At 45.1% G+C, this 13805-nt stretch overlaps 1 protein-coding gene across 3 annotated transcripts in view; it reads left to right on the forward strand.

The window, feature by feature from the left end:
* Nucleotides 1–13805, forward strand: part of FHL2 (four and a half LIM domains 2) — a 102466-nt gene that overhangs the window by 31447 nt on the left and 57214 nt on the right. The window contains exon 1 of one of the 3 annotated variants that reach the window (XM_029053102.2): nucleotides 13195–13217. The exons of the other annotated variants lie outside the window; for them this stretch is intronic. The gene's annotated coding sequence lies outside the window, so the exon portion shown is untranslated. Of the gene's footprint in view, nucleotides 1–13194; nucleotides 13218–13805 lie in introns of those variants that run through there. 3 annotated transcript variants of the gene reach the window in all.

A 13805-nucleotide genomic window follows, 5' to 3' on the forward strand; every position in this document is an offset into this window, starting at 1 on the left:
CGGAGGTGAGGAGGGAGGGCGTTCCAGGACCGCGGGAGGACGTAACCCAGGGGTCGACGGCGGGATAGGCGAGACCGAGGGATGGTGAGGAAGTGGGCGGCAGAGGAGCAGAGCGTGCGGTCCCCCTCTAGACTGTATGCTCACTGTTGGCAGGGAATGTACCATTTGTTATGTTGTACCCTTCCAGGGCTTAGTACAGTGCTCTGCATACAGTATGCGCTCAATAAGTACAACTTGAATCAATGAATGAATGGAAACAGTCAATGTCCCACATAGGGCTCACGGTTTTAATCCCCATTTTACAGATCAGGTAAGTGAGACATGGAGAAGTGGAGTGACTAGTCTAAGGTCACACAGCAGATAAGTGGTGGAGCAGGATTAGAACCCAGAGCCTCTGATTTCCAAGTCTGTCCTCTTTGCACTAGACCATGCTCCTTCCCCTTCATAACTCCTTCACAAGGCTGTGCACACAGAAAACATTGAGTAAAAGCTGTTGGCTGCAAATGTTTTGTTTCTGTTAGGTTATATCTCTTTAAGAGAGAGAATGTTCCAGAGGGAGACAGGAAGTGGGGGAGAAAAGTTAATTCAAATAGCCATAGATCAGTTAAATGATAGTTGATTCCCATAAATAAACAAGATTTATCATTTAATAAAGCAGACAATGATGAAGTATCTTTTTAGAGAAGAAGAAACATACTTTATGAGGACAGGTTAGAGGGGTCTAAGGTCTTTCAACAGTCCCCCCTGGAGACCAACAGGGTTTGGGTGAGACACCTCCATCAATCAATTAATGGCATTTATTGAGAGCTAACTGTGTGCAGAGCACTGTACTTAGGAAAGTACAACAGAGTTGGTAGACAGGATCCTTACCCACAAGGAGGTTCAAGCTGTTCTCTTTGTAACTTCTCCAACTGGCCAAGTACACCTGTGAGACCTCCTTGGAGGACACGTTTGTAAACAAAGTTATACAGTTTGACTGCCCCAAACCCTTAAAAATAATTGCCTGGCTTTTGTGATGTAGATGTGGTCTCACAACAATAATCGTGTGCTCTGCATTTCTGAAACGCCTTCTAATTATTTGCATGACATTCTGGTGATACAGAAACATTCCATTTAAAAGCGATTCACTCAATCACACACACACACAAAAAACCCCTTCACTTTAACCCAATAATTGACAAGGGCTGGAAAAAAACAGCCAAACACATTGTAGGTCCAGCCACTCAAACCATTTACCAGTCAGTCAATCTTATTTATTGAGCACTCTGTATGCAGAGCACTGTAGCAAGCACTTGGGAGAGTACAGTCAGACAAACACGTTCTCCATACCCCAGGCTTCCATAAAGACGCAGCGTGGCCTAGCAGATAGAGCACAGGCCTGGGTGTCAGAAGGAACTAGGTTCTAATTCCAGCTCTGCCACTTGTCTGCTGAGTGACCTTGACTAAGTCCCTTCATGTCTCTGAGCCACATCTCTTATATGGGGATTAAGACCGTGAACCTGATGTTGGACAGGGACCGTGTCTAACCCGTTTACCTTGTATCTACCCCAGTGCTTAGAACAGTGCTTGGCACTTAATTACCATAAAAAGAGATAACTCATCTGGTTGAAGAGAACTGGTCCCATTTGCAGGGAGAATCTTGATCTGGAAGGTGCTTACCTCTGAAGTGGCAATTTTGTCCACAGGTGACTTTGTTGACAGCTCATCTTTGATTTTTTTTAAAAAAAACTGTTGATGAGACCCTTTTTCTTTTGGGAAGGGAAGCTAATATTCAAGGGCTTGTCAAGTCGACCAACAAATTGTCCAGATAATTTAGACCCCAGTAGAACACCTGAACCTAACTTTTCTATATATTATTCATTCATTCAATCGTATTTATTCAGCGCTTACTGTGTGCCAAGCACTATACTAAGCACTTGGGAGAGTACAACACAACAACAGACACATTCCCTGCCCACAATGAGCTCACAGTCTTTGCTTAGAGATCACAAAGATAAAAGATATTGCTACCCTTCAAATACAATTAGCTGGCTCCATCAATCAATCAATCATTTTTATTGAGCACTTACTGCATGCAGAGCACTGAACTAAGCACTTGTGAAAGTTCAATATAATAGAGGTGATAGATAAATAACTTGATAATAACAAGTAATATTAATGATAAAAATAATATTTGTTAAGTGCTTACTATGTGCCAAGCACTGGGGTAGAAACCAGATGGGTTGGACCCAATCCCTGTCCCACCTGGGGCCCACAGGCTAAGTAGGAAGGAGACTATGTATTGAGCCTCCAATTTTCAGATGAAGAAACTGAAGCACAGAGAAGTTTTGACTTGCCCAAGGTCACCTAGCAGATAAACGGCAGAGGCAGGATTTCTATTTACATTAATATCCATTCCCCGTCTACAGTTCAGGTTCATCTGTATGAGCTGGCATTTTGGAATAAATGAGAAATAAACATTCTTGAAAATTACTGAGCCATGAGACTATTTTCACCTAAGCAATGGAAGGGCTACTGACCACCATTTATGAAAGCAATTTGGCATGCTAAGGAAAAAAACATTGCTGAATCAGAAAAGGATTTACCCAGCTTTGGGCAAATCCCAGGAATTTAATCCCTTTTGTGTTGATTTAGGAATAGCAGGAACATAGTTTCACCTCCCAGGAAATGACAAGAGAACAACTCTTTCCAAAAGTCTTCTAGTCAAAAATGTGATAGATGAGAAGTGAAAATATGATTTTTAAGAGTCAAACAAAGCCCTTGTTATTACATTCTTGACAACTGATTTGGAAATACAAAATATCTAAAGATAGCAGCAATAGAAGCCAGCAACTCCGACGAACCAACTGCCTTCCCGAATTATAATGTGAAGTTTGCAAGATTCTAGATTATCGATCATTTATCCCCAAAACACAATTTTCTTCGGTGGTGTCACAAGGCACAAATGAAAGCTTCTATTGAATATATCAAAATTAGACTTAAATTACTCTGACAGGTAATTCTAAACTTCCTAGGACAACACAATTTGTGGATTTGGCTATCATCAGTGAGTGTTTTGAGACTTTAAATCACCAACAATTTGCAGCCATTAAATCAAAGGAAAATCAGACACTGGAAATACAAAGTTTTCATTTGGATGAACATCCCTCTTCTTAATCTGAACCTGGAGAAGGAATTCTTCATGAGTGTGTTTGTGGGGTGACTTTTTGAAGTGAAGTGTTTCCCGACAGAGAGAAGCAGCGGATCGTAGCATATGGCTTCAACACAAAAACCTCACCTTTCCATCCCTTCTGCCTTCAGACATGACCAGACTGAAATGGTCCTAGACAAACAGATGGTGCCTTATTTTTAAACATGTCCAAGGCATTTCTCATCCTCTTTTAGTCATTCTTTCCACTATTTCACAATAGCGAAATATAGCATCAATCCCAAAATTCCCTAAGAAAAGCAAATATGTAGTAACACTCTCAGGTCCTTGAAGAGCCAGAAATGAGTCTGTTGAGTCCGTACTCTCCCAAGCACTTGCTTCTGAAGCATCGCATAATTGAATACTACAGATCCTCAGTAAATGCTATTGATGATGACGATGGTAATGGTGACGATGATAAGGGGTTGCTGGTCTTTAAATATAATCGTTTCGCGTCCAGGAAGAGAAGATTAGTGGGTATGCTGTTGCTCTTTCCTTAGGATTTAGCAAGGGTATAGCAAGGAGCAATATGACCCAGTCAGGTATCATAAAAATTATTTTTAAATGCTGACCCATCACCATCCCAATTTTTGCCCACCCGGGGAATCACTCAGAGCCTAACCTAAAGCCCACCTGCTGTAATCAAAGCCCCATCATTCATTTGACTTTGGACTCTGAGGAAATGGAAAATAGTCAAACACCACCTTCTGGGCATTAGCCTTTCTTTCGGTTAGAGATTCTTCATGCCCCAAAAAGAACTGACTTTTTCAGAGGTGACAGACCTACCCTCAAAGCATCACCGACTCATAAACCTTTTCAAACACGCCAGAAACGAGGTTGTCTGAAAGGAAGAGTGAGTGCATATTGCTCCCTTTACTAAAAAAAGCAACCTCCTTGTCTTCTAGGGATCAGAGAAAAAGCCCCCAAGGAAACCTCCTGTCCATCTTCAAACCAATTTGGCAGAGTGGCCTGGCTTGTTTGAACTTGATTTGATAATAATAATAATAATTATTATGATAACAACAGTGATATTTGTTAAGTGCTTACTATATGCCAAGCACTGTACTAAGGCTAGGGTAGATACAAGTTAATCAGGTCACACATGGGGCTCACAGTCTTATTAGGAGGGAGAACAGGTATTGAATCCTCATTTTGCAGATAAGGAAAGTGAGGCACATAGAAGTTAAGTGACTTGCCCAAGGTCACACAGCAAGTATGTGGTGAAGTCAGGATTAGAACCCAGGTCCTCTGACTCCCAGGCCTGCCCTACTGCCAGAATCACCCAATTGATCTGAGGAATTCAGGCGGTGTAGACAATCAGTCCTGCATCTTGAGGCAAAAACCTACTTCATCCTTTGTAGACCCAAGTTTACCTTAAGTATGGGGGAGGGTAACCTTTCACTTGCGTTTTGTTGCTATTGCCATTATCAGAATTGACTGAGTGCCTACTGAATTCAGAGCACTGTACTGAACGATTGCTATGGGCAGAGCACTGCAGTGGCCACTGGGGAACATATGGAAGATGTGTGAGGCCAAATTCCTGCCCTCTTGGGGCTTTCAGGCTATAAGGGAAGACAAGTCAACATACATTGACAAGCATATAACACTAAAAAAGAGAAGAAATAGGGTCTATGGAAAAAAGCATGATACTGGCTGGATGTCATAGCTAAGTGACACCCCCATGCACGCTCTGTGCTTCTCTGTGCCTCAGCTTCCTCATCTGTAAAATGGGGGTATAATATCTGATTGCCCTGTCTCTTAGCTTCTAAGTCCCCATGGGGCAAAAACTCTGATGACATCCTCTTGTATCTACTCTAGCTATTAGCACAAAATTCATTCATTCAGTCATATTTATTGAGCGCTTACTGTTTGCAAAGCACTGTACTAAGCTCTTGGGAGGGTACAATATAACGATAAACGGACATATTTTCTGCCCACACAGAGCTTACAGTCTAGAGGGGGAAGACAGACATCAGTATAAATAAATAAAATAATGAACCTGGCACAAAAGATGTGTTTATTAACAATAATGTGTTTATTAACAATAGTAATAATAATTGAGAGAATATATAAATAATAAACATTAGAAGATAACCATTCAACATCAAAGAAATGAACAGGTGAGTCCTGAGAGGGATGAGGAAATAGTTTGGCCAGGACAGTAAAAGAGGGGGTCATTTCTGAGGGCTCCCATGAGTGGATTTTTCAATGACTTTAAAGAACCCCCAGAATAAATCACTTCTGTCCTGATCATAATAATAATGTGTTTATTGGACATCCACTGAGTGTAAGACATTGTGCTAAGTACTTGGGGAAGTACAACAAAAAGTGCTATGTTATATTATTATGGTTATTATTATCTGTTAAAGATTTATTATGTGTCAAACACTGTTCTAAGTGCTGGGGTAGGTACAAATCATCTGATCAAACACAGTTCCTGTCCTACATCAATCAATCACTCAAATCAATCAATTGTATTTATTGAGTACTTACCATATGCAGAGCACTGTACTAAGTGCTTGAGAAAGTACAATATAACAATACAACACAGCTGGAGATATGTTCCCTGCCCCCACTAAGCTTACAGTCTAGAGGGGGAGATAGACATCAATATAAATAAATAAATTAAGGATATTGAAGTAAATATTCTGGGGCTGTGGGAGGAGGGAATAAAGGGAGCATATCCACGAGCAAGGGCAGCGCAGAAGGGAATGGGAGAAGAGGAAATGAGGGTTTAGTCAGGGAAGGCCTATTGGAAGGGATGTGCCTTCAATAAGGCTTTGAAGCAGAGAAGAGTAATTGTCTGTCGAATATGAAGAGGGAGGATATTCCAGGACAGGGGCAGGGCCTGGGCGAGAGATCAGAGATGAGATAGTCAAGATCAAGGTAGAGCGAATAGGTTGACAATAGAGCAAAATGTGTGGGCTGGGTTGTACTAGGAGAGCAGTGAGGTAAGGTATGAGGGGCAAGGTGATTGAGTGCTTTAAAACTGAAGACAAGGTGTTTCTGTTTGATTCAGAGGTGGATGAGTAACTACTGGAGTTTCTTGAAGAGTGGGGAAATGTGGACTGAACATTTCTGTAGAAAAATGATCCCGGCAGCAGAGTGAAGTATGGACTGGAGTGGGGAGAGATGGGAGGCAGGGAGGTCAGCAAGGGGGCTGACACAGTAACCAAGTTGGGGAGGAGAGGAAGGGGTGGGTTTTAGCTGACACAGTAATCAAGGTGGGATAGGGGAAATGTTGGATTAATGTAGAAGCAGTTTGGTTGGAGAGGAAAAGCTGGGTTTTAGTGATGTAGCCATGATTATCCCAACAGGATTTAGTGAAAGATCGAACGTGTGGGTTGAATGAGAGAGATGAGTCAAGGTGAATGCCAAAGTTATGGGTTTGTGTGAGAGGAAGGACGGTGGTGCTGCCTATGATGATGGGAAAACCGGGGGGGCAGACAGGGTTTGGGTGGGAAGATAAGGAGTTCAATTTTAGCCACGTTTGAGGTGTTGACGGGACATCCAAGTAGAGATATCTTGAAGGCAGGAGGAAATGTGAGACTGCAGAGAGAGAGAGAGAGAGAGAGAGATCAGAGCTGAAGATATAGATTTGAGGCTCACACAAGAGGAAACTGAGGCATAGCACCAAGGTCACACAGCAGACCACTGGCAATCCCAGGATTAGAACCAGTCCTCTGGCTCCCAGGCCCTTGTTCTTTCCACTAGATCAAGACATGCTGTGCAGCTGAGATAAATATCAAAGTGCTTAAGGGATATCCAAACAAATGCATAGGTAATAATAATAATAACAATGATGGCATTTGTTAAGCACTTACTATGTACAAAGCACTGTTCTAAGAGCTGGGGAGGAGTTAAGTGACTGCCCCAAAGTCACACAGATGACAAGCTGAGGAGGCGAGATTAGAACCCATGACCTCTGACTCCCAAGCCATGCTCTTGCCACTGAGCCATGCTGCTTCTCTAGGTGGTGCAGAGGGGAGGGCAGGTAGGGGAAATGAGGCTTTAGTCAAGGAAGTCTTTTTGAAGGAGGTGTGATTTTAGGAGACTTTTGAAGGTGGAGAGAGTGGTGGACTGTAGGATATGAAAGGAGAAGGAATTCCAGGCTGGAGTAAGGACATGGGCAAGGTGTTGGAGGTGAAATAGTTGAGATTCGGTTACAGAATAGGTTTGTTCATTCATTCAATCATATTTATTGAGCGATTACTCTTTGCATAGGACTGTACTGAGCACTTGGGAGAGTGCATTACAATAACAGACACATTTCCGGCCCATGACGAGCTCACAATCTAAAGGGGGGACATTAGAAGAGTGAGGTGTGCAGACTGGGTTGCAGGTGATCAGGGAGGTATGGTAGGAGAGCTGATGGAGTGCCTTGAAGTCAATGTTAAGGAGTTTCTGTTTGATGTGGAGGGGGACAGGCAACCATTGGAGGTTCTTGAGGAGGAGGGAGCTGTGGACTGAACGCTTTTTTTAGAAACATGATCAAGGTAGCAGAGTGAAGTACAGCCTGGAAATGGGAGAGAAGCGAAGCAGGGAGAAAACTGAGGAACCTTATCGGCAAGGAGGTTGATGCAGTAGTCAAGGTGGGATTGGATCGGTGCTTGGATCAGTGTGGTAGAAATATAGATGGACAGGAAAGGGTGGATTCTAGAAACATGAAAGTAGAAATAGCAGGATTTGACTCCCAAGTAGAAATAGCAGGACAGATTGAATGTGCAGGGTGAAAGAGAGAGATGAGTCGAGGATAACGCCAAGGATTGTCGAGGTCCAAAGACATACCAAAGTGCCCGGTAAGACCAGACGCCGAATAGCGGACATCTCACCTGAGGTCCACCTGACCATGCCTCCTTAACACAGCTACTCAACTAAACTTATTCCCACAGTTCCAGATATGCCTCCACTTCCCTTCCTCATCTTTTTCCCTAACCTCTCCTTCTCCTCTTCTCCCCACCACCCCGCTTCTCCTCTTCTCTCCATGCCCCCTCCCCATTACTGCTCTTCTGTCATCCTTCAATTGGAAAATGACCATAAAATGGGCGAAACCACCCTCCCCTCTTCCGAATACCTCTAACCAGCTCCCTCAAATACTTAACGCTAACTGCCGCTGGGAGCGTGCCTTTGCCAGCTGTGTGCCGCCCTGCTGGCTGTCCACACGAAGCTTGCACTCTAAAGGTTCATCCTTCTCTTCCCTCCCTTTCAATTCCTATCTGTGGTCCATCCCGATTGTTCATTCTGCTGTTTGGGGGAAGACTAGTCCATCAGTCAATGGTGATTAATGAGCATTTACTGGGAGCAAAGCACGGTACTAAGCGCTTGGGAAAATATAGAGCAATAGAGTCAGTGGACACGATCCCTATGATCAAGGAACGTACAATCATGGAGGAGCCCCATGACCTAGTGGATAGAGCACGGGTCTGGGAGTCAGAAGGACCTGGGTTCTAATCCTGCTCCGCCACTTGTCTGCTGTGTGACTTTGGACAAGTTATTTAACTCCTTTATTCCTTAGTTACCTCATCTGTAAAATGGGGATTAAAACTCAGAGTCCCATGTGGGTCAGGGAGTGTGCCCAACCTGATTAGTGTGCGTCTCCACCAGTTCTTAGTACAGTGCCTGGGACATAGTAAGCGTTTAACAAATAACATTAAAAAAAATCAATGGATGAGCTTACAATCTAATGGATAATCATGGTATTTGTAAAGTGCTCACTCTGTGCCAAATACTGTAGTAAACACTGGGGGTAGCTACAAGATGATCAGATCAAACCCAGTCCCTGTCTCCAGTAGGGATGCTGCTCAGAAATAATAATAATAATTATAAATATAATGGCATTTGTTAAGCGCTTACCACGTGCCAAGCACTGTTCTAAGCACGGGAGTAGATACAGGGTAATCAGGTTGTCCCACATGGGGCTTACAGTCTTAATCCTCATTTTACAGGTGAGGTAACTGAGGCACAGAGATATTAAGTGACTTGCCCAAAGTCACACAGCTGACAAGAGGCAGATCCAGGATTAGAACCCATGGTCTCTGACTCCCAAGTCCATGCTCTTTCCACTAAGCCATGCTACTTCTTGTGTGAAAAAATTTACATCAGGAACAGCTGGAGCTTCTGGGATTAACATGCAGATATCTGTCATGGCCAGTTTTCAACCTCAATCTACCTGTTCATCTTTGGATTCGTTCTCCTTCTTTCTCATGGCAATTCATCATCTATCAATCAATGGTGTTCACTGAGCACTGCACTAAGCGATTGGGAGAGTAAGTAGAAATGATCCCAGTCCTCACAGAGTTTACAATCTACCTGGAGAGATAGACACTAAAATAAATTACAGGTAAAGAAAGCAGTCGAGTATAAAGACATGTACATGAATTCTGCGGGGGGGCGGGGAGTGAATAGCCAAGTAGTTAGGGGTAGGATTAAAGTGCACAGGTGACAGTAGGGTGGGAAAATGGGGTGTAGAGATGAAAGATAAGGGAACTGACAATCCATATGCCCTTCCTCCCTCCACCTCCCTACCTCTAAATCTGGACCCAAGCTTCCTGTATTTTCCTGCCATGCCCAACCTCTTCCCACTGCTCCTATTCAGGGAATCCTGACTCTGGCCTGGAATGCCCTCCCTCTTCATAGCCGACAAATACTCTCCCCTCCTCCAAATCCTTACTGAAGGTGCATCTTCTCCAAGAGGCCTTCTCTAAGACCTCTTTTCCTTTTCTTCAACTCCCTTCTGCTCCTTTTTTTCATCTTCCCTCCCAGCTCCACAGCACTTATGTACATATCTGTAATTTATTTATATTATTAAAAGCCGTCTCCCTCTCTAGACTGTATGCTTGTTGTGAGCAGGGAATATGTCTGTTATATTGTGCTTTCTCAAGCATTTAGTACGGTGCGCTGCTCACAGTAAGAGCTCAATAAATACAACATACCGACAGACTGACAGGGAACCTACGTCCGTTAGCTGAGACCAGAGGAATGACAGTTTAGAGGAATGATGGTTTTCCACGGCACTGTGTCGTGTTTGTCCTGCCTGTGCTTCATCCAACAGAAACTCCTTACTTTTGGCTTTAAAAAGACTCACTCAGCTTGCCTCCTACCTTACCTCTCTGATCTCCTATTCCATCTCAGCCCACACGTTTCACTCCACCATCGCCAACCTACTCAATAAACCCTATTCTCACCTCACCCACCATCAATCTCTGCTCATACCCTCCCTCCTGCCTGGAGCTCACTCCCTCTAAATATCTCACAGACCTCCCCATCTTCAAAGCCCTACTGAAATCCTATCTCCTCCAGGAAGCCTTCCTATCTCCTCCAGGAAGCCTTCTTGGACTAAGCTCTCATCACTCCCAACCTATTTTCCTCCCTATTGCCTCTCCCATGCACTTAGTACCATCCCCAAATTCTTAGGTTCATTCATTCATTCAATCAATCATATTTATTAAGCTCTTACTGTGTGCACAGCACCGTACTAAACGCTTGGGAAAGTACAATACGCAACAAAGAGCAACAATCCCTGCCCACAATGAGCTCACAGTCTAGAGGCAGGGGAGACAGATATCAGTACAAATAAACAGACATCATTGTAAATAAATATAATATATAAGACATCATTATAAATTAAATATAATAAATTATATACATAAGTGCTGTGGGGCGGGGGACGGGGGAAGAACAAAGGGAGAAAGAGTGACGCAGAAGAGAGTGAGAGATGAGGAAAAGTGGGGCTTAGTCTGGGAGGGCCTCTTGGAGGAGATGTGCCTTCAGTAAGGCTTTGATAAGGGGGCAAGTCATGGTCTGGCGGTTTTGAGAATGGAGGCTTTCCAGGCCAGAGGTAGGACATGGAGCTCGTTCTGGACAGGGATTGGCTCTCTTTATTGCTGTATTGTACTTTCCCACGTGCTTAGTACAGTGCTCTGCACACAGTAAGCGCTCAATAAATGATTGACTGACTGAATGACTGACTGACTGAATGAATGAATGAATGAATGAGACAGGCGAGATCGAGGCACAGTGAGAAAGGGCTGGGTTGTAGAAGGAGAGAAGTGAGGTGAGGTAGGAGAGCGTGAAATGATGGAGTGCTTTAAAGCCGAAGTGAGGAGTTTTTTGTTTGATATGGAGGTGGATAGGCAACCACTGGAGATTTCTGAGGGGCGGGGGGGGGGGGGGTTAAATGTCCTGAACGTTTCTGTAGAAAGATGATCCAGGCAGCAGAGTGAAGTATGGACTGGAGTGGGGAGAGGCAGGAGGTTGGGAGGTCAGAAAGGATGCTGATGCAGTAATCTAGGCAGGATAGGATGAGCGATTGTATTAATGTGGTAACGGTTCGGATGGAAAGGAAAAGGCAGATTTTAGGGATGTTGTGAAGGTGAGACAGGCAGGATATGGTGACGGATTGAATGTGTGGGTTGAATGAGAGAGCAGAGTCAAGGATAACGTCAAGGTTACGGGTTTGTGAGACAGGAAGGATGGTGGTCCTGTCTACAGTGATAGGAAAGTCTGGGAGAGGACAGGGTTTCGGTAGGAAGATAAGGAACTCTGTTTTGGGCATGTTAAGTTTGAGGTGACTTGGAGGACATCCAAGTAAAAATGTCATGCAGGCAGGAGGAGATGCCAGCCTGGACAGAGGGAAAGAGATCAGGGGAGGAGATGTAGATACTCTATAGCACTTATGTACATATCAATTGATCAATGGAATTTATTGAGTACTTACTATTTGCAAAAGTGCACTACAATAGAGTTGTAGATAGACAACAATAGAGTTAGAAGATCCCTGCTCTTAAGGAGTTTACAATCCACAGGGGGAAGACAGACACTAAAATTATAGAGAGGGATAATAGTATAATAATAATAATAATAATGATGATGATGATGGTACTTGTTAAGCACTTACTATGGGCCAACCACTGTTGCGCTGGGGTAGATACAAGGCATTCAGGTTGTTCCACGTGGGGCTAACAGTCTTCATCCCCATTTTACAGATGAGGGAACTGAGGCACAGAGAAGTTAAGTTACTTGCCCAAAGTCACACAGCTGACAAGTGGCGGAGCAGGGATTCGAACCGGGATTAGTATACGTATATAAGTGCAATGAGCATGAGGTGCTTAAGGGGTACACAGCCAAGTGCATGGGTGATGCAAAGGGAAGCATAAATCAGAGAAATGAGGGGTTAGTCGGGAAAGACCTCTTGGAGAGGTGATTTTAGTAGGGTTTTGAAGATAAGGAGAGCAGCGGACTGCCCGACATGAAGGGGGCGGGAGCTCCAGGCCAGAGGGAGGATGTGAGCGAGGGTTCAGTGGAGGGATAGACTCGGTTGCTCCCCTTACTTGCAATTTATTTTGCTGTCAGTCTCCCCTTTAGATTGTAAGCTCCCTGTGGGCAGGGGTTCATGCCTACCAAGTGCACTGTACTCTCCCAAGTGCTTAGTATAGTGTTCTGCAGACAGAAAGCACTTGATTAACCGATCGTCCACGGGCATGGGTGCCAACACGACGGCCTGAACGCCGCAGTGGGTAAGAACAAGGCCCAAGGGGTGACGCCCTGCAGCTAACAAGCTTTACTTGACTGTTGTCAGGCAGGTAGCTTTTCCAGTCCAGTTCTTTGGCTAAACAAAGGGACGTTTCATGTCATTGTTTTCACCTGCTCCCTTCACCCCCAGAAACAAAGGGTGAAGGCAAAATGAACAATAAGACCTGGTCCACCCTCTTTTTGCCTAAAGCTGACACCCCTGCACCCAACACCCTCATGCCCTGGGCTCCTTTTCCTCCTTATCGCACCCCACCTTTCCACCCTGAAGGACTAACCGGCCCTAGGAAGGAGCAATGACAGATTCCCTAGATCCTGGCAGAAGGAGGCCTCGGGAATCTCTCAGGCGGGTGACGGATCCCGACACGGACGGGGCCGCAGAGACCCCCCCGCCTGCCAGCTGCCCCGTCTCCTGCTTCTGGAGCCCACGGTGCTGGGTTTCAACTGAGCGTTTCGGCAAAAATATCACAGGATTGAGAAAGGAAGAAAGAGAAACACGCAGGTGAAGAGGTGTTGGTGATGGGCGGGGGAGGCGATGAGATGGAAAGGGAGGAATGGGGGAGCCTAGCCTGGTGATCAGTTCCCAACAAAGGCAGCTAGCTGGGGAGGGAGAGAGAAATACAAGGGTGTGCACGCACACACATGCAGGCACACATAGAGACACATATGCAGGCCCCATGCAAGCAAGCAAACACACATGCACACACATGGAGCCCCCCCATGCAGGCAGGCAAACACACATGCAGGCACACACATGGAGCCCCCCTCCCATGCAGGCAGGCAAACACACATGCACACACATGGAGCCCCCCCCATGCAGGCAGGCACACACACATGCAGGCACACACATGGAGCCTCCCAGGCAGGCAGGCAAACACACATGCAGGCACACACATGGAGCCCCCGTCCCAGGCAGGCAGGCAAACACACATGCACACACATGGAGCCCCCCCCCATGCAGGCAGGCACACACACATGCAGGCACACACATGGAGCCTCCCAGGCAGGCAGGCAAACACACATGCAGGCACACACATGGAGCCCCCCTCCCAGGCAGGCAGGCACACACACCTGCAGGCACATACATGGA

Source organism: Ornithorhynchus anatinus, chromosome 2, assembly GCF_004115215.2.
Source record: "Ornithorhynchus anatinus isolate Pmale09 chromosome 2, mOrnAna1.pri.v4, whole genome shotgun sequence".
Classification (NCBI taxonomy): domain Eukaryota; kingdom Metazoa; phylum Chordata; class Mammalia; order Monotremata; family Ornithorhynchidae; genus Ornithorhynchus; species Ornithorhynchus anatinus.